Source organism: Aedes aegypti, chromosome 3 (genome assembly GCF_002204515.2).
Source record: "Aedes aegypti strain LVP_AGWG chromosome 3, AaegL5.0 Primary Assembly, whole genome shotgun sequence".
Taxonomy (NCBI): Eukaryota; Metazoa; Arthropoda; class Insecta; order Diptera; family Culicidae; genus Aedes; species Aedes aegypti.
This window is the reverse complement of record NC_035109.1, coordinates 184,062,147-184,082,173: the sequence shown is the minus strand read 5'-3', so window position 1 is coordinate 184,082,173 and position 20,027 is coordinate 184,062,147. Positions and strand designations below refer to the sequence as shown.

Sequence of the window (20,027 nt, the reverse complement as noted above, 5' to 3'; positions counted from 1 at the left end):
AACTCGTCACCAACCTCGGTGAGTAGTAGGCTCAGATGTAACATTCCTGACTTACGCCGATCCGGCTCTGAACACAACCCCCATGAAGGATTGTGTCAACCCTAGCATGGCCTCCCTGCTTGCATAGACAACCATGGGATCACGAGAGGCGACTATTTACAACGAGTAGAGATAGCGGCTCGAAGGGGGGACCCAATCGAATGGAGCAAATAATCGATTTGGATGGAGAATCTAGTGGAGGGAACGAAGACGCGATAGTATTCGCAAGGAGCGGAAAGATGCAGAGATCGCCAGTGATACCACAGACGGTAGCAGCCAGCACTAGCAGATGCAGCACACCGAGTGAGCTACCGGGAAACCAGCGGGATGCAGGCTTCCTGAGTCAAGTGCTCACACCAAAGTCGGGGAGTAGCACCGCTCAAGACGACCGGCAGCATGATAAGTCGGAGCTGTCGGAAGTAAAGAGGAAGGTCAATGAACTCTATGAGTTCGTCAAGACGAAAAACAACGTCCACCTCAGAATCAAGCAGCTGGTCACGAGCATCAAGTCTGCCGTTACAGCCGCAGAACGTGGGCAGAAGGAATTGCGGAGTAGAGCGGAAAAAGCCGAAAAAGCATTAACTTCGGTGAATGCAACAGCCGTTGAACAGGAGACGCCTAGGAGCAATCCGACCACCCGCACGGAAAAAAGAACGAGGGATACACCAGGAGAGGAGGAAGATCCCAAAAAGCAGAGAAGCGGCAATGAGTGCATCAGTGAGCAGAACGGCAGTGGATGGCGCACCGTGAAAGGTCAAAAGGAGAAGAATACAGCTCGTAAGGAGAGGAAGCGGCTAAAAAAGGAACCGAAGAAGAAAGAAAAGCAACGGTCACCTCGCGAGAGGTTCAGGGGCGATGCTCTTGTCATTGAGGCAAGCGATAAGACAAGCTACGCGGCGATTCTCAGGAGAGTGAGGGAGGACCCAGAGCTTAAGGAGCTGGGTGAAAACGTGGTGAGAACCAGGCGCACCCAGAAAGGTGACATGCTCTTTGAGCTTAAAAAAGATCCGTCGATCAAGAGTTCGGCCTGCCGAGAGCTCGTCGCGAAGTCGCTGGGCAACGAGGCAAGCGTGAGAGCCTTATCCCAGGAGGCAGTGGTCGAATGTAGAGAACTGGACGAGATCACAACAGAAGACGACGTGAGGGGTGCACTGCTATCTCAATGCAACCTGGAAGAAGCACCACAGTCCATCCGGCTGAGGAGAGCTTACGGAGGTATGCAAATAGCGACGATCCGATTACCAGTCGCAGCAGCCAAAAAACTCGTCGAGGCTGGTAAGATCAAGGTGGGATGGTCGGTTTGCCCGCTGAAACTGATCCCTCGGGAGACAAATCCGGTGGAGAGATGCTTCAAATGCATGGATTTCGGCCACCGGGCAATAAACTGCAAAGGCCCGGACAGGTCCGAACACTGCAGGAAATGTGGTGAAAAAGGTCACGTTGGTAGGGACTGCCTGAAGTCACCTAGGTGCATGCTGTGTAAGGTGGAGGAAGGTAACGCCCATACGACGGGTGGCTTCAAGTGCCCCAAATATCAGAAGGCGAAGGCAGGGCAGTAATGATGATGGAGATAACGCAGGTGAACCTCAATCATTGCGACGCCGCACAACAACTGTTGTGGCAGTCGACAACAGAAACAAAGTGCGACATTGCGATCATTGCAGAACCGTATCGGGTTCCTCCCGATAACGGCAATTGGGTAGCAGACAGAGCAGAGACGACGGCGATTCAAGTAATGGGCCGATTCCCTATCCAAGAAGTTGTCGAACGCTCATACGAGGGCTTCGTGATCGTTAAAATTAACGGAATCTTCGTGTGTAGCTGTTACGCCCCCCCGAGATGGACACTGGAGCAGTACACCCAGATGTTGGATGTGCTAACCGACAAGCTGATCGGTCGAACGCCGGTAATAATAGCAGGAGACTTCAATGCTTGGGCCGTGGAGTGGGGTAGCAGACTGACCAACGCGAGAGGATACAGTTTGCTGGAAGCTCTAGCGAAGCTCGACGTAAGGCTGTGCAACGACGGTCTCGCTAGCACATTTCGCAAAGACGGTAGGGAGTCCATCATCGACGTGACCTTCTGCAGCCCGTCACTGGTCACCAATATGAACTGGAGAGTTAGCGAAGAATACACCCACAGTGACCATCAAGCGATCCACTACTGCGTTGGCCAGAGAAGTTGTGCAGTATGGCAGAGGAGGAATGGAGAACGAAGGTGGAAGACGAAGCATTTCGATAAGGATCTTTTCGTCGAAGCACTCCGAGCAGTAAGCGACGCTCCAAACATGGATGCAGGAGAGCTGACAGAAGCGTTGGCGAGAGCGTGTGACGCAACTATGCCGAGAAAATTGGAGCCAAGAAATCAACGGCGTCCTGCATACTGGTGGAACGACAGACTCAGCACCCTTCGCGCAGCCTGCTTAAGAGCCAGAAGACGCGTGCAGAGAGCTAGATCCGAAGCCAGCATGGAAGAGCGTAAAGTGACCTACCGACTGGCCAGAGCCGCCTTCAAACGGGAAATATCGACGAGTAAAACGAACTGCTACAAGGAGTTGTGCCGGGAAGCTGACGCAAATCCCTGGGGCAACGCCTATCGAGTAGTGATGGCGAAGATCAAGGGCCCAGTTACCCCAGCTGAAATGTGTCCCGACAAACTGAAGGCGATAGTGAACGGTCTCTTTCCTACGCATGCTCCAACAGCGTGGCCGCCCACACCGTACGCTGACGTAGATGAGGAAAATGCCGGTATACAAGTGTCTAACGCCGAGCTGATAACGGTTGCGAAAGGATTGAAGCTGAACAAAGCTCCCGGACCAGATGGTATCCCTAATGTTGCGCTAAGGGCAGCAATCTTGGCGTTCCCAGACATATTCAGGACTGCGTTGCAGAAGTGTCTAGCGGAAGGCTGCTTCCCAGACAGATGGAAGGTGCAGAAGCTGGTGTTACTGCCAAAACCGGGAAAACCGCCAGGAGATCCTGCTTCATATAGACCAATATGCTTGCTGGATACTCTTGGCAAACTTTTGGAGAAGGTCATCCTCGGCAGGCTGACGATCTACACGGAAGGCGAGAACGGATTGTCGAAAAGGCAGTTCGGATTCCGTAAAAAGACTTCGACGGTGGATGCTGTTCGGGCAGTCATCGCGTGCGCGGAGAAAGCGGCCAAGCAGAAGAGGAGAGGCAATCGATACTGCGCAGTGGTAACAATAGACGTCAAGAACGCGTTCAACAGTGCCAGTTGGGAGGCTATTGCCGCAGCCCTACACAGAATGCGGGTTCCCGGATATCTGTGTAAAGTTCTGCAAAGTTACTTCCAGAACCGGGTACTGGTCTACGACACGAACCAGGGACGGATGTCAATTGAAGTCACGGCGGGAGTTCCACAAGGATCCATACTTGGTCCAACATTGTGGAACATGATGTACGATGGAGTGCTAACCTTGTCACTGCCGAATGGAGTCGAGATCGTCGGGTTCGCAGACGACGTCGTTCTTGCGATAACTGGTGAGACTGCGGAGGAGGTGGAGATGCTGACGGCGGAATCGCTAGACACCATCGAATCGTGGATGACTGGAGTCAAGCTGCAGTTGGCTCATCATAAAACGGAGGTGGTGCTGGTCAGCAACTGCAAGGCGGTACAGCAGTTGGAAATCAACGTCGGAGGGCACGCAATCCCATCGAAGCGCTCTCTAAAGCATCTCGGAGTAATGGTCGACGACAGGCTAAACTTCAACAGCCACGTAGACTATGCCTGCAAAAAGGCAGCGAAAGCTGCTAACACCGTAGCCAGGATCATGCCCAACATTGGAGGACCAAGAAGCAGCACGAGGCGTCTTCTAGCGACCGTATCATCGTCTATACTGAGGTATGGAGTCTCGGCTTGGGCTGCAGCGTTGGGAACCAAACGTAACCGAGATAAGCTGGCAGGTACGTTCCGGCTCATGGCTATACGGGTTGCGAGTGCCTACCGCACTATATCATCGGAGGCAGTGTGCGTTATCGCCGGAATGATCCCCATCTGCATCACTCTGGCTGAAGACATCGCATGTTACCAGCAAAGGGACACACAGAATGTGAGGAATACCATTAGGTTGGACACAATGGCCAGGTGGCAGCAGGAGTGGGATAACTCAGAGAAAGGAAGGTGGACCCACAGGCTCATTCCTAACGTGTCGGTGTGGACGACCAGAAAACATGGAGAAGTTAACTTCTTCCTGACCCAGTTTCTGTCAGGCCATGGATGCTTCCGGAAATATCTGCACAGATTCGGACACGCAGAATCTCCACATTGTCCGGCCTGTCCAAATATCGAGGAGACACCGGAGCACGTTATATTCGACTGCCCTCGATTCAGGGATATACGAAGCGAGATGATGCCAGAAACCGCAAGCGTTCTAAATCCGGACAACATCGTGCAGAACATGTGCCAGCATGAAAGCACCTGGAATGCGGTGAACAGGGGAATAACGGCGATTATGTCGTTGCTGCAAAGGAGATGGCGTGAAGACCAGAGAGCTCCGGGTCGCGATCGGAGTAGGCTAGATCCTCCGTCGGGGACTAGACCGAGTAGAGCGGGCGTAGCGTAGTATCGGTTAATAGTCGTCGGGGCGCCTGCAAACCGGAAGCCATCCTCCAACCGGAATTGCAGAACCGACCCTGGCACTTGGCCGACCAACGTCGAGTCGGAGTAGGCTGAGTCCACCGCCGGGGTCCAGCTGAGTAATTCGCGAAATAGCACCGGCAAATGGTCGTCGGGGCGCCTGTGAACCGGAAGTTTCCCTCCACCGGAATCGCAGGACCGACCTCGGCATCTGCCCGGCCAGCTTCGGAGTAGGCTAAGTCCACCGCCGGGGACTAGTTGAGTAGATCGCGTTGTTGCACCGGCAAATGATCGTCGGGGCGCCTGTGAACCGGAAGCTTCCCTCCACCGGAATCGCAGGACCGACCTCGGCATCTGCCCGGATAGCATCGGTTCGGGAGATCTTCCGCCGCCGGGGAAATCTTCGTCGGAGTAGGATAGATCCACCGCCGGGGACTACTCTGAGTAGTACGTAGCGTATCACCGGCTTGAGTCGTCGGAGCGCCAGCGAACCGGAAGCCATCCTCCAACCGGAATCGCTGGACCGACTTCGGCACTCCACCGGCCTGTATCGAATCATGAAGAAGCGCGTAGCCGGAGTAGGCTAGCTCCACCGTCGGGGGCTAAGCCGAGTAGCATCGATCGTCACAAACCAGTTTTGGGTCGTCTGGGCGCCAGTGAACCGGAAGTCATCCTCCAACCGGAATCGCTGGACCGACCTCGGCATCCAACTGGTCAACAAGGAGAGCTCGAACAGCAGCAGCGGAGAACAAGTCGTCGTAGAGCAACGAAGTGCACATGAGCGTCAACAGAGCTCTGATGCGAGGCCAGCCCAAGGGAAGTATGCGTCGTCGCACAGAAAGCTGTCCAAAGTCCCGGCGAGATGTTCAACCGCCAATTGGGCAAAACGCTCCAACAGCGAACTAGCAGAACAGTTAGAGGCTGAGATTGAAGAAGTGCATGAGCACAGCCCTCCCCCGATGAAGTTGCCTGATGTAGTTCCGGGGGAGATCGAGGCACAGGAGCAGTAGGGAAAGTTTTTTAGTGGTTAAGCACGCCTAACGTGAGTCCCACACCGTGCCAACACACAACAGGCCAGGCTTTTGAAGCTTTTTTTAACCCTACTATATAAAAAAAAAAAAAAAAAAAAAAATACCATACGTGTCGACTTTTTTTAGATACTGACACATTACTTTTTGAATTGATGTTGCATGACTCGTATCATGCAAAATCTTTGAATGCTGGGGATTTTTTTTTATTATCGGACAATTTGGGCCGGAGGTTCTCCGATTTGCATGAAATTTTCACCAGAGGTAGAGGTCGTGGATAAATGACCAAAAGTGAAATTCAAAAAAATTATAGTGGCCTATTTTCCCGGAAAACTCTAGATGAATTTTCACGATTTCTCTATATACCTCAAACTTTGAAAATTCATATCTCCTGAACTATGCATCGTAGAACAAAAGTCTTTTAGTGAAATCGAAAGGAAATTTTCTCAGCAATCTATTAAAAATATAAAAAGAAAAACATTTCTCGGAAAATTTTTCACCATGGAGAAAATTGTCGGAAAAATAGCGAAAAAACTATCGTCTGTATCATGAAAAATTTTCAAAAAAATATTTTTTGTTTCATCAATCTATACTCTAACTTTCGCCCATAGACGCCAAAGTGGTATCTTTTACCGTTTAGGCGCCAGAATTGAAAAACCGATGACCACCCCCACGCTTCCCATAGAAAAATGTGTTCTATTGTGGGCCTCATAACCGTGCGCTAACGGCGGCAGTAATTTACACGCATTGTAAGTGTAACGCAGTAAACCATCCTTTCCTTTCCAGTCAGAAGAAGCTTTTCGTCAATCGGACCACTCTCCTTTGGTCTGTTGGGTGTTTTGTATGTCCTTTATTCGTAACCTTTACTATTGAGACCAACAGTATTTAATTGAAAAAGATCCGAACATTTAATAATATAGATAATAGGAACTGACCCTCAGCAAGCATGGGAAAATTCACTCACTCACCCGAAAGCCACCGATGAAAAATAGCAAAAAATCTGCTGCTATCGAACATGCAGTGATAGTTGAACCGTCCTAGGCGGAGTGTAGCATGAAAGCGTCGAAACCGATTGTGTAAAAGCGACAATCGGAAGGAACGCGAAGAAAAGTGAATACCAATACACTTGTATCTGCGAGGCACGAGTTAATGCACTTAGCATCTATTCGCCGAATGCATTGAACTGAATGAGAGGATTCCTACTCACTGGATCATTCCGTGGTGTGGACTGCCAGTCAGTGAACGCTCATTAGCACTCAAACCCGAATGCCATTCGAACGGAATCAGAATGTAAACAATTATTCCTGGACAAACATTTCAAAAGGGCACATCGGCATTGGTAAACATTGGCTTTGCAAGCCGCTGTTGAACCCAATTCATCTCGTTCACGCTCACCAATACCACTATCAGGAAGAGCTAACACCAATCTTTCTGATAGTGGGGTTAGTTTGCGTGGGCGGGCTAAAAAGGGCTCAACAGCAACGTTTCTGAGAAAAGGCTCAAGACCTCTTGGGCCCTTTTCAAATGTTTGTCCTTTGTCCGAATTTGGGTATTGCATTCGACTGATCAGATGCCGTTTTTTGTTTCGCTTAGTGCTCGCCGAAGAAGCAGAATGGGCACTGGAAATTGAAACGTTCGGCTTGGTTAAAAAAAACGGCTTTTTCGCTCCCGACTGTGCGTGGAAGCGAGTGAGGGAAACACAATAACTGAGTAAGTGTTTCCCATGCTTGACCCTCAGTATCATATAGTTGCCAAGCAAAAAGGATATTTATGCAAGCGCGCGAATCAATTTTCAGTTTTGTTTTCTATACAAAGTGATATTTGATATAAATTCTGATTGTTCCTTGGAAGAATAAAGTATAGTATTTGCATGTATATAATATCAATCAACTGTATAACACTCAGGGACGCTATCTATTGTTCCATTGATAGCTGCTGTGGAATATTCCACTGCCAGTCAGCGTGCAGCCTCTGCAGTTGGCGCCAACCCAACAGCGCGCCAAACTGTATTGAGAAGCGTACGCGCGTAATGAATGATTATTGTATGTTTTGTCTGGCCGTATCGTGCGCCTTTATAAGGCGCACCCATTGAATTTGTAAGAATGTAGTTTCTTTCGTTTCTCCACCGAGTAGGCATGCTGCCTCTCAGTGGTATAAATTTGTTAAAGTGAAGCCGTTCGCTTGATTTGCCGTCCGTTGTATCGTAAAAGACACAACGTAGGAAAGACGTCCTGGCCGAAACAACATATTAACAATATATTCATAAGTTTTCAAAGAAAGTGGATCTTGAGATTTGATCCTTCAAACGTTACCATAATAATTGATTGTAACAAGAACTTCCCGTGTGGCTTTCATAGAGGCTGTTAGCTTTAATACTACATAACGTTGCTGATGAAGGGCACACAAAACACCCAACTGACCAATGGAGAGTGGTCCGATTGACGAAAAGCTTCTTCTGACTGGAAAGGAAAGGATGGTTTACTGTGTTACACTTACAATGCGTGTAAATTACTGCCGCCGTTAGTGCACGGTTATGAGGCCCACAATAGAACACATTTTCCTATGGGAAGCGTGCGGGTGGTCATCGGTTTTTCAGTTCTGTCGCCTAAACGGTAAAAGATACCACTTTGGCGTCTATGGACGAAAGTTAGAGTATGGATTGATGAAACAAAAAATATTTTTTTGAAAATTTTTCATGATACAGACGATAGTTTTTTCGCTATTTTTCCGACAATTTTCTCCATGGTGAAAAATTTTCCGAGAAATGTTTTTCTTTTTATATTTTTAATAGATTGCTGAGAAAATTTCCTTTCGATTTCACTAAAAGACTTTTGTTCTACGATGCATAGTTCAGGAGATATGAATTTTCAAAGTTTGAGGTATATAGAGAAATCGTGAAAATTCATCTAGAGTTTTCCGGGAAAATAGGCCGCTATATTTTTTTTGAATTTCACTTTTGGTCATGTATCCACAAGCTCTACCTCTGGTGAAAATTTCATGCAAATCGGAGAACCTCTGGCCCAAACCTGTCCGATAATTTAAAAAAATGCCCTGCTTCGTCATGAAAGGTATCGTCATATTGATTCTTCAGTCAAGTCTGGTACATATTACTTTTTTATTTCATTCATTATGTTTCAAGGAAGCTTTACTTATTTTTCATTTTATTCATTATGTTTCAAGGGAGGAATAACCAGTGAAAATGATGTGATGATCCCTAGGACTATTGTAATTAAGCGTTTTGTTTACCAGGACGAATCTTGTAATATAACCCCTTGTAATTTTCCAAACTTCCAGTGATTTCTCGTGGAAGTGCAGAGGACTCCAACGGCTTCCTCAAAGATAGTAACACGTAAACATTTCTTCCATAACCTCAATTGACCTGTTTTCGAACGCAGCCGGCGCCGGTATTGCTTAGTACAAGGAATGAGAGTTCCATTAATTACACACTGAAGGTGGTGCAACTAGTCCAAAGTAGCATCCGTTCGTTCCTTGTGCAAATATAGTTGCTCTTGTAATAACGGAGAGGCAGAAACGGATGGTCAATCACGCTCTAAAATCACATTGATTAACATATTGATAAGAATTGGTTGCATTTAGTAGTGATAAAAATATTGCACTTGCTGATTTAATACTCAAAATTGACTTTATCATAGGCCTAAAACTTAAAAGTACTCTAGTTATGTTGTCTTCTGATAAAGTATTGTCAAATTAGCTGAGAAGATGCTTGAATACTACATCTATTGAATGCCGAGTGTCAGTCCTATGGACACTTTTATTCAATAATCGTGTATATTAATATAACAAAGCCATATAAATAAGCGCTAATTTCAACTTCATATAAATAATGGTAAATATACAAATCACTGTAACTTCTGATGTTCTCGACAAAATGATTTGAAATTTTCAGAGGAGATGCTTGGATATCACATGATTTGAATGCTTAATGCAAAACTGATGGTTAGTTGGCTGATTTACAGATTGATAATGATGCACTGTTGAGGAATATTTTGAGGTATGTGAATATCCCTTGCAAAGTAGATCAAAACCTTCAAATCACGATAACTTTCGATTGCCTCGTTAGAATATTTTCAAATTTACGGAGAAGATGCTTGAATGCTATATCTTTCGAATGGAAAGTGCCAAATTCTTGGACATTTTTTTGTGTTAATAACGGTTTCTGGCACACCGTGGATAATTTCACCCGACCCAGAAAAACGCCAATTCTTAGAGTACACCGGACCACATGGAGCGCTGCTCGTAAAACATTTGGTATTAGTTCTGTGTATTTTATTGGTTTTATTTCATTTTTTGCAAAAAATGTCAAAAAGTTTTTCATTTTTGTTTTATTTTTTTATTTTTATCATTTCAATTGAAGCAGGGTTTTCTACGAAAACTATTTTTAGAAACAAACAATAAATTTTTTTGCTCCAAAATGTAATTTTGTTCTTTCAAACCACTTTTTTTTGTTTAAAACAACCTAATATATTTGTTTTTTTTTTTATAACTGTCAAATCAAACAACAAATTCTTAAGTTGTTTCAAACTAAAAATGGTAAAATAAAATTACATTTCGATGAAAAAACAACATTGAATTTTAGTTTGTTGCAACCAACGTACATAGTAAAATCAAACTAAGATTTTGTTTATGCAAATTCTATTCTAAGATATTGGTTGAAATTAAGTAAAATTTGATTGTATCAACCATTTTTTCTCCGTGCTGGGGGGGTGCGGACTCGAACATTTCTTTTGTTCAAATTGAACACAATCTTTTCCATGAGTGCTAACCGTTAAAATATTTCACACAAAGCTTCACCAGTTTATTGCAGAAAATAAATTCAATGAATAGACTCAATCAGAAAGTTTCTGACCTATGTTAGTTTGAAACACATTTTGAGCAGTTGTACAAGACGTATGCATAATTTGGACCAAGCACAACTTTTCTCTAAAAGTTGGCGGTCTTTATGTTACATGAATTACATATACATATGCTCATTAGTGTGGGACAAAATTTAAATTCTCGCTCCAGTCCACTTTTTAGATTGCATTTAGGTCCCATAACAACTGTGCAAAATTTCAGCTCGATCGGAGAAACTATATTTTAGCGCCAGCCGTTCAAAGTTTGTATGGGATTTACTATGGGAAAACTTACTTTTGCAAAGAAAAATCTCCAGAGGTCGCCCATTGACATCTATAAAAATTCTGAACACAGAAATCGATAGGTATTTTTACGATAAAGAATATTGCCGAAGACCGCGAAACAATTCGACACTTGTGAAAAAAGTTATTCTATGAAAACCTATTGGCAAGGCAACGTTGATTAACACGTAAAGGAATAACAATAATAACAAAATCGGACAAAATTTCCGAATAGTCTATGCTTAATAACTTTTTTCACAAGCAACAGATAGCTTTGCGGTCTTCGGCAATGTTGTTCATCGTAGAAATACCTATCGAGATCTGTGTTCAGAATTTTTATAGAGGTCAATGGGCGTCCTATGGAGATTTTTCTTTGCAAAAGTAAGTTTTCCCATAGTAAATCCCATACAAACTTTGAACGGCTGGCGCTAAAATATAGTTTCTCCGAACGAGCTGAAATTTTGCACAGTTGTTATGGGACCTAAATTCAATCCAAAAAGTGGACTGGAGCAAGAATCTAAATTTTTCATATAACCGTGTCCCAGGCTAATGCTCATGGACGTCTTAGAGATTTTTTTGTATGTTAATTTTCAAGCAATCTTTATAAAAACTAGGATTTATTGTAATATTATTGATTTAAATAAAATTTAAAAGGCAATGACAAACATAAATTTTTGCTCTTGCACTTGACTTCTACAATCAATTTTATGTCGAAAAAATGACATGTCATCGTCGGGCTAACACACAAGTTGAAAAACAACGTTTTCCATAGTTTTTTGTAGTTAAACAAGTTTTGAGCATTTTCAACAATTACTATTTCTACTCGAAAATGTTCAATTTTGAGTGTAATAAAAATTTTCTATTCCATCCTAAAATACACTCAACTAAGTTGCGTATATAAAGTTGCTTTTAATTATTATTTATTGGCAATCAGATTCACAACTTCTTTTTGTTTTTTTTTAGTAGAAACAGTTTTGAAAGTATTTCAACATTTATCGTTCTACTCAAACATACGCAATGTTTCTGTACAATCAAATTTATGTAGAAAAACTTCATGTTATAGTTTTGAAACTCGATTTAAAACCAAAAAATTAAAAAAGAGTAAATGTTTCCAAAAAAAAAATGAGTGTATACAAAAATTACTATTTTTGTCCAAACATATTCTCCAAACTCCTACAAAAGAATTCAAGCCAAAAAAACACTACATGAACATTGTTTTACAGCAAACGAGATGAAAACCTAAGGTTTTCCGTAGATTGTTGGTAAAAGAAATTTTAATTGTAACCGAAACATTTTATTACTGCTCAAACATGTTCACTGTGCACGTAAGATCCAGTTTATGCCGAAAAAAACTACACGTCATCGCTTTGAAATTTGATTTATAGGCAAACAGATTAAAAACTAGGATTTTTTGAACATTTTTAATCAAAATAAATTTTGAGCGTACTCTCCAATTTCTCTTTCTATTCAAAAATGTTCTCTTGACATGTCTAGTGTCAGTGTTTTGAATTTTGATTCATTTGCAAACAGTTAAGAAAAGAAGTTATTTCTTGATTATTTTCAGTAGTTAAACTTTTGAGTGTAATAAAAATTGTATAGTTCTGCTCATACATGTTCTCTGCAATCCTTCAAACACATTTGTGTCGAAACATGGTCAAAATTGCATCATGGAACAACATGACAGAAGGAAGTTATAAGTTATTTAAATCAAATCTAAATGGATCAAAATGTAGTGCAACTTAGTCTGAAATACTTTGTCAGAGATTCCAAACCTCTAGCATACATGTCCAGAGCACTAATGGTTTTGGCATGCGAAATTCGTGATCTAATCAAATCTGCCTCGTCAGAGATGCTTGTAATATTTGTTCACTTCACATGCCTTGTTTGTCAGGATAACTAGAGACAGTCGGGTTTGATAAACCTTAATTTATAACATTTGCGGTAAAATTTAACACGATTCTAATGCCGTTTCAGTGTGCAAATAACATATTGTATTGGTTTCATTGCTCTAGGGGAAACTTGAACACCCTAATAACTTTTTTTTTCCAACTAAACTATAGATACATTAGACACAAAAAAAAGGGAGATCGCTTGAGCCGTTGGTGAGATATGGCTGATTCAAATTTAAGGTACAACTGAATATTCGAAGTGACTCTTAGAAGGTTTTCTTTCGCAAGACGGTGTTCAAGAAGGATTACCACCGTAACAGATCGAACGAAATATCGATAACACTGGTCCAAAAAAGGATCGAAAATAATCAATAAGCATAAAGAGTAGCATTGAAAAGTAGGGTGACATGAGGAAAACCCGAATTTATTTTCATGTGTAGTGATGTTGACTATGTTTAGTAGAGTTAAGAGATTAATGTAGCCGGTTGAAAAAAAATACAGTTCTTAATTTTACCATGGATTTGATTGTTTCTACAATAAAATTTATTTCAGTAAACATTGTAAAAAAAAAAATTCTCTTAAACAGAACGTCATTGGAGAGAACGACATTCATGGGACATAAAAGTGTGCATAAAAGGAATCGCTTTCTATTCAACCATAATGAAAAGGTCTGAGTTCATGCTTCTGAGCGTCTGCATAAGCTTTTCATCTATTCAAAAATGTGTGCCAACTAATCTTTTCAAATCGATACGCTATGTAGGGCAGTTTAGTATAGCTATGAATACGGAACATTGCTCAGAACGAATATAAAGGGCAAAATGATTGCCCTATTTTTGCGGGGCATGTTGATATGGAAAATTCATAAAAGTGTTTTATCAGTAGAGTAACATGCTTCAATCAAATAGGTTAAACTTTTCAAAGTATGTGTTTCTATACATTTTGTAAGTGAGGCAGGTAGTTGAATGAATGTAGAGTAATTTTGAACAATTGTTCGTTTTTGAAAAGTTCAATAAACTAAATTAAATTACAATACAGTCTCTGAGCTCATAAACTATTACTCAATGTAACAAACAGGACCATTTCGCGTGTCCGAAAGAAACTCAAATTTTCATACGAACTGGTAGCGTCCATACAAAGTTTGTTTATATTATAAGATACAATACTTTTTCACAAAATTACAAAGTATCTTTGAAGTGCTTAAACTATGACAGACTTGCTTGATTAGTGTTCTTCTAGACATAAAAATCAAATTAAATGACAGTGCCTATGAGAAGATGCGAAACTAACATCATGATGGCTAATTGATGGGTTAGTTAAGCTTTGGACAAAGTTTCCAATCCAGAAATGATCCTCGACCAGCAGGATTTGAACCTACTGTACTCAGCTTGGTCTTGCTGAATAGCTGCGCGTTTTACCACTTCGGCTATCTGGGCGGTTCTAGATTTTATTTATTTTTTGAGGTTATTCATCTTCAAGTGAAGGTTTTAAACAAAGTAATAATTTTTAGCTTAGTAATGTGCTGCATTCTTGATAATTGTCTAATGTTCACCATTTTTTACTCTTTCGATTGCTCCAAACAAACAACATGTCAACAATTGAGTTGAAATTGAAATGCATGATAATTCATACAGCTGACAGGTAGTCACAGCGGAACAATTTGGATAATTCAATTCAATTCTCCAAACTTCACAGGTTTCCTGTGTCCCATCAAACATATGGTTATTATATGCGATCTCGACGCATAATAAATGCGTCTAATGGAAGACAGTTAGAGAGAGAGACGTGTAGTCTATATTCAGGTCCGAACGGGAGCCAAATTCTCTTCCCAAACATAAATACTTCCTACACGATGTGGGAATACTCGCACGATCATTACTGCCATCATCACTATCGTCATCATCTTCAACCGCAGCACAGTGGGGTGGTTTCGTACAAAAGTTGGATAAAACCTCACAAATGCTCCAAATTGGTTGCTCAACGTAGGGCCCATTCACAAATTTCATAACGCTAAAGGGGGTGGGTGGGTGTCATCGTGGTGGTCCGGTCATACAAAATTTGTAAAATGTTCATATAAAAAGCGTTACGAGGGGGTGCGTGGGTGTCGAAAATGACCATTTTTGGCGTTATGAAATTTGTGAATAAACCTTAATCTTCATAGAAATGAACAAAAGTTTAAAATTTCTAAAAATAAAGTAACAAAAACTTTTTTTAAACACATTTCCTATTTTGAAAGTAAAATGTTTATCGAGCGTGAGCCCTAGATACTTCCCAGACAACCAGAAATCGCATGAAAGGTCACGTTATAACTCGTTTATTCATACTAATTACATCAAATCTGCAAAAAACCGTGGATAAACTCGTCAGATTGATGAGTTTCCTCGCATAAAACACTTTTTTTCTGAGTTCATTTGTACATTTTGTTTTGTCCCGTACACTCGTACAAAGTAAGTCGAATCAATCCGTAGCACCTGTCAAATCAACATTTGTTATCATAAGTTAAGTCGCATAAGATCACAGGTTAGTTCGGTAGAACATTTATACACTCGCATTGTATGTTATTATTCATCACATAATATATGCACGCATATCGCCTCCACTTTTGTACGTAGAAGGCCTTTTCACGACATCTTATAAGTGAAATTGTGCACAAACAAAGCCTCCACGTGATTTCGTTATACGTACATTTTGGTTGTCTGGGTTAACATTATCTGAACAATTTATTGGAACCCCTCTCATCGTGACAACATGTCTACTAAGCTTCAAATAAACAGCTTTTGGTTTATGTAAGAATTTTATAAGTTAAATTTTGGAAGCATTAGGAAAAATCATCCATTTAAGGAAAAAATATCCAAAATTGTTTTTGCAATCCACTACAGATGACACGCAGGCTTCGTCCTTTGGCGGAGAGGTCTGTGCCATCCACAAACAAATATTTTTGACATCCCTAAGGTAACTCAGGTATATCAGATGTGAAAATATCGTAAAACATTGGTCCCAAAATACTCCCATGAGGAACACCAGCTTTTACAGGAAAGTTTTCAGACTTGGAGTTCTGATAATTAACCTGAAGTGTACGGTTCGACAGATATCTTTGGTTTATTCTAACAATGTATGTTGGAAAGTTAAAGTTTTTTTTTTTTAATTTTACAATCAAGTCTTCATGCCAAATACCGTCGAATGCTTTTTCTATGTCTAGAAGAGCAAGACCAGTACAATAATATTTAGATTTCAAATATGTTACACGTTAGATTTTCTGAGTGGTCCGAATCCGAAATGTTCATTGGCAAAAATTGAATTTTCGTTGTTGAGGATCATCATTCTGAACGATAGCTAGAAGCTCAGCCTTTCCATGAAAAATCGATCAAGGGGGCACCGAATTCCGTGAAAATTTGCTATTTTGTTCCTTATCCGAAATAAGGATACACGTGTTTTTGGATTTTTTATTAGGGTGACCATTTCCGAAATTGGGTGACCAGAAAAAACGCGACTTCGCAAAATTTTTATTTTTTTAACATCATAATTTTTGAACCGCTTGACCGATTTTCAATTTTCTTGGACGAAAGTTTTTTAAAAATATAAAATTTTACAAAAATGTTTTTTTTTTACATGAAAAAATATCAATTTTTTCTTTTTTTGTGTTTTGAAGGCCTCGGGACAAAAAGGGATGTTGTTCTTTTTTTCTTGAAATTTTACGTTTACTGTAAAATTTTCAGCGATGTATGTTTTTTAGTTTTTGAGATATATTTTTTTGAAAATAAAAAATCATTAATTTTTCATCGGCACACACTATAGGTCTCAGCACAGTAGATATTTTATATAAACAAAATCATAACTTTTGAATAGCTCAACCGATTTTTAATATTTTTTATGGAATGAAAGCTTAAGATTTCAACTTTTCAAAAAAAATTAAGAACCCTAAAAAAAATTACATGAAAATAATAAAAGGGATTTTTTTTATTTATTATTTTTTTTTAGAGTTTCAATTTATTTCTGAAATCTTAAGCTTTCATTGCATGAAAAAAGATTGAAATTCGGTTGAGCTATTCAAAAGTTATATTTTTTAAAATTAAAAATCTAATGCGCAGAGACCTACAGTGTGTACCGATGAAAAATGACTGATTTTTTATTTTCAAAAAATATATCTTAAAAACTATAAACATATATAGCTGAAAATTTGACATTAAACGTAACATTTCCTGAATTATCAATTAAAAATAACAACAGCAATAGCCCCTTTTGTCCCGAAGCTTTCAAAAAACGAAAAAAAAAACCGGAATTTTTAGTACTTTTTCTTATAAAAACAATGTTTGTGAAATTTTATATTTTGCTTGAAAAGTCAAAATCTTTAGCTTTTATTGCGTACAAGAAAATTGAAAATCGATCAAGCGGTTCAAAAGTAATGTTTTTTTTTAAATAAAATTTTTGCGAAATCACGATTTTTCTGGTCACCCTATTTCGGAAATGGTCACCCTAATCAAAAAATCCAAAAACACGTGTATCCTAATTTTGGATAAGGAATAAAATAGCAAATTTTCACGGAATTCGGTGACCCACTAGATCGGTTTTTCATGGAATGGCTGAGCATCTGCAGGATTTTTGTACGGTTTTAAAATTGGTCAACCTTGGCATTTTTCCATTCGTCAGGAAAATATTCCAACTGAAAACATTTATTAAATATATCAACCAAAAATGATAAGCTACTATCTGGAAGTTTCTTGATGAGGTTGTATAAAATTCCATCATCGCCAGGAGCTTTCAAATTTTTGATTATCTAGGATGTTTAATTTTGACAACTAGTGTTGTTCTGGGAGGGAGGCGCAGATACTACACACGAAATATGATACAACACTTTTCCAAATTGGAAAAGAAGGCTTGGGAAAAATCGCTAGTTTTCTTTTATTGTGTACCTTCGATCTTCCTGGACAAACTTGGAAAAAGGGCCATAGTTTTATGTGCATTTAATTTTAATTTTGATTGGAAAAGAGTAAAAAGATGCGTGTTTCAATACTTTATAATCGATCAAATTAAAAGGTGCTATCGTGGCTTTGGTTTTGGGTGTGCAGGAATTGATTTTCAACCGATTGTTGTCAACTTTGTTGGAATGCAAAAATTTATTTTGATCAATTACGCGCTTTTACCAAGTTTGTCCATTCTTTAAGATCTGGGCTCACAGTGACAGTTCGTGACAGCAGAATCTCGGCTCACTATGACGTACATAAATTCTGTATTGGTTTCTCCCTCCCAGGTGTTGTCTAACTCAGAGCATCTAAATAGATAGATATTTTTAAATATATGTAACGTTCAAAATAATATTAATAAACAAATTGAAATAGGTAAATAGGTAAAAATTTATTATTTGTCCCGGATCCAAATCGAAAATAAATCCGATCATTAGTTTGGAAATCTACGAATAAGAGATAATTTAAGAAACTTAAATTTTTGAGGTTTTGTCCGACTTTGCCTCACTGTGCGCAGTGCGTTTTGTGAGTCGCGCGCATCGCGGATCGCATTTCGTGAAAAGCCATACAGTCCGAATTAGAACAACGTTGATCGCGATGATGATCGTTAACCCTCTAATACCCAACCCCGCCTTTAGACGGGGTACACTTTGGAATTTTGTGTATTTTTTCGTGGCTCGGAAATTAAAATGATTTTATTTTTGACTTGAGCCTTGACTCATAACACGCATATAAGAAAAGTTTTTTATGATTTTTGAAACTTTTTTTGTATTATTGAAAATTGTTTGAAAAATTGCATTCTTATATAACCTACAAATGCCTGGGATTCATTTAACGTGTATTATAAAAAATCGTACCTCTTATATTTTTCTACGATAAACCTATCACAGAAGAAGAGCCTGATGGTATTGAAATGATTTCAAATCTATTTTTCCGTTAGTTACACGGAAAATAAAAAATGTTCCAGAAAAAAATTAAAAAATTCATATTTTCAAAAGTATAGTAAAAACTCAAATTTTTATTATTGTCAAAAATCAGTAACCAGAAGAGGCTTCAAGAAAAAATTGAAAAGGATAGGAATGTTCAAAAATAAAAATAATAAAAATCAAAAACCAAAATTCATAAATTTGCGAAGAAAAATAAATCATTGCCCAAACCGTGTTTAGAATGATTTTAGATAACGAAAAATAATATTTAGATCGAAAACAAAAATTTGGGTATTAGAGGGTTAACGGCTTTCTGAGTCTGACTGATCGTCACCGGGAGAACACGAGAATTTGGGCGAAAGACCATTTGAGAGCACACCGATTTGTGGATTCCGATGGGATTTTCACGCCAGCCTGTGTCACTTTCAGTTTGAGTCCTAGACTCGATCGTGAAACACGTGCTCTGTCTGTCTCGTTTGGGGCCTTCGCCGGTTCGTTTTGTCCGTCGTCGATCGGTGTTATCAAGAAGTTGGTCAATGTACATACCTCTAGTGTTGTCATTTTAAATATTGTTTCACGCCTTGTGATTGTGAGGGAGAGAATTATCGTGTTCGGATCCTCTCTAGTTGGTAGTAACTACTATAGGTATCGGTTGCCTTTTCCAAGAAGTCATGAATGGGGCCAGTGAGTGACGTTCGTCTAAAGCGGAATATTTCTTGAACAGTGGCTGTCCTCATATAAAAATAAATATTCAAAAGCGAAGAATATGATTCATGGCGCGAAGAAAGTGAAAAGTGTGCACTCGTTGGGAATCGTGATTTTTATTTTTCATAAATTTTGGATGCTGTTTTGACGCTGTCGGTTCTTGTTATCGAGCAGTCTGTAGCGGTCCGTTTATGACTTTTGTAACAAATAGTGTTTTCAAATGTTGGTTTAGTTTTTACAGTCACTGTCAAGGATTGCAGAATTTATTATCAGCCAGGTTTTTTTTTTATCAAAGGGGTGGGCGACCTCAAACTTTCATTGAGGATTGTAACTTTAAAACGATAATTGTATGCAATCTCTTCACCCTTGTTCATCAAACGTTATATCGCAGATAAACAGACGTAACACTTAGAACAAATTCCATTCATATCCATCGCCCAGTTTACACCATCATTATCTGGTGAGTGTGTTACACTAAATACTGTTTTGCGCCTCTTGATTTTGAAACATAGCAAATTTAAAATGATTGTTAAATGAGTGGTTGATGGAAATTGCTTCGGTGTTACGTCTGTTTATTCTGTGATTATACTACAAAGAAAATCCTGTAGGGTCCTTCTTATCTTTTTAGTTTTACATGCGAGTAATTTGTATTCTTCAAAGAGTTCTTCCAAAAATTTCCAATTAGCATGAGCATGATTGACCGCCCGCAGTTGCTACTCCGTTATTGCAAGAACAGCTGTACTTA

At 40.1% G+C, this 20,027-nt stretch overlaps 1 protein-coding gene across 3 annotated transcripts in view; it reads left to right on the top strand.

Annotated features, from left to right (window-relative positions):
* LOC5577336 (tight junction protein ZO-1) overlaps positions 1–20,027 on the top strand; it is a 253,064-nt gene that overhangs the window by 30,198 nt on the left and 202,839 nt on the right. The window contains exon 1 of one of the 3 annotated variants that reach the window (XM_021851165.1): positions 19,002–19,202. The exons of 1 other annotated variant lie outside the window; for it this stretch is intronic. The gene's annotated coding sequence lies outside the window, so the exon portion shown is untranslated. Of the gene's footprint in view, positions 1–19,001; positions 19,207–20,027 lie in introns of those variants that run through there. One more of the 3 variants, XM_021851164.1, reaches the window with a different exon arrangement.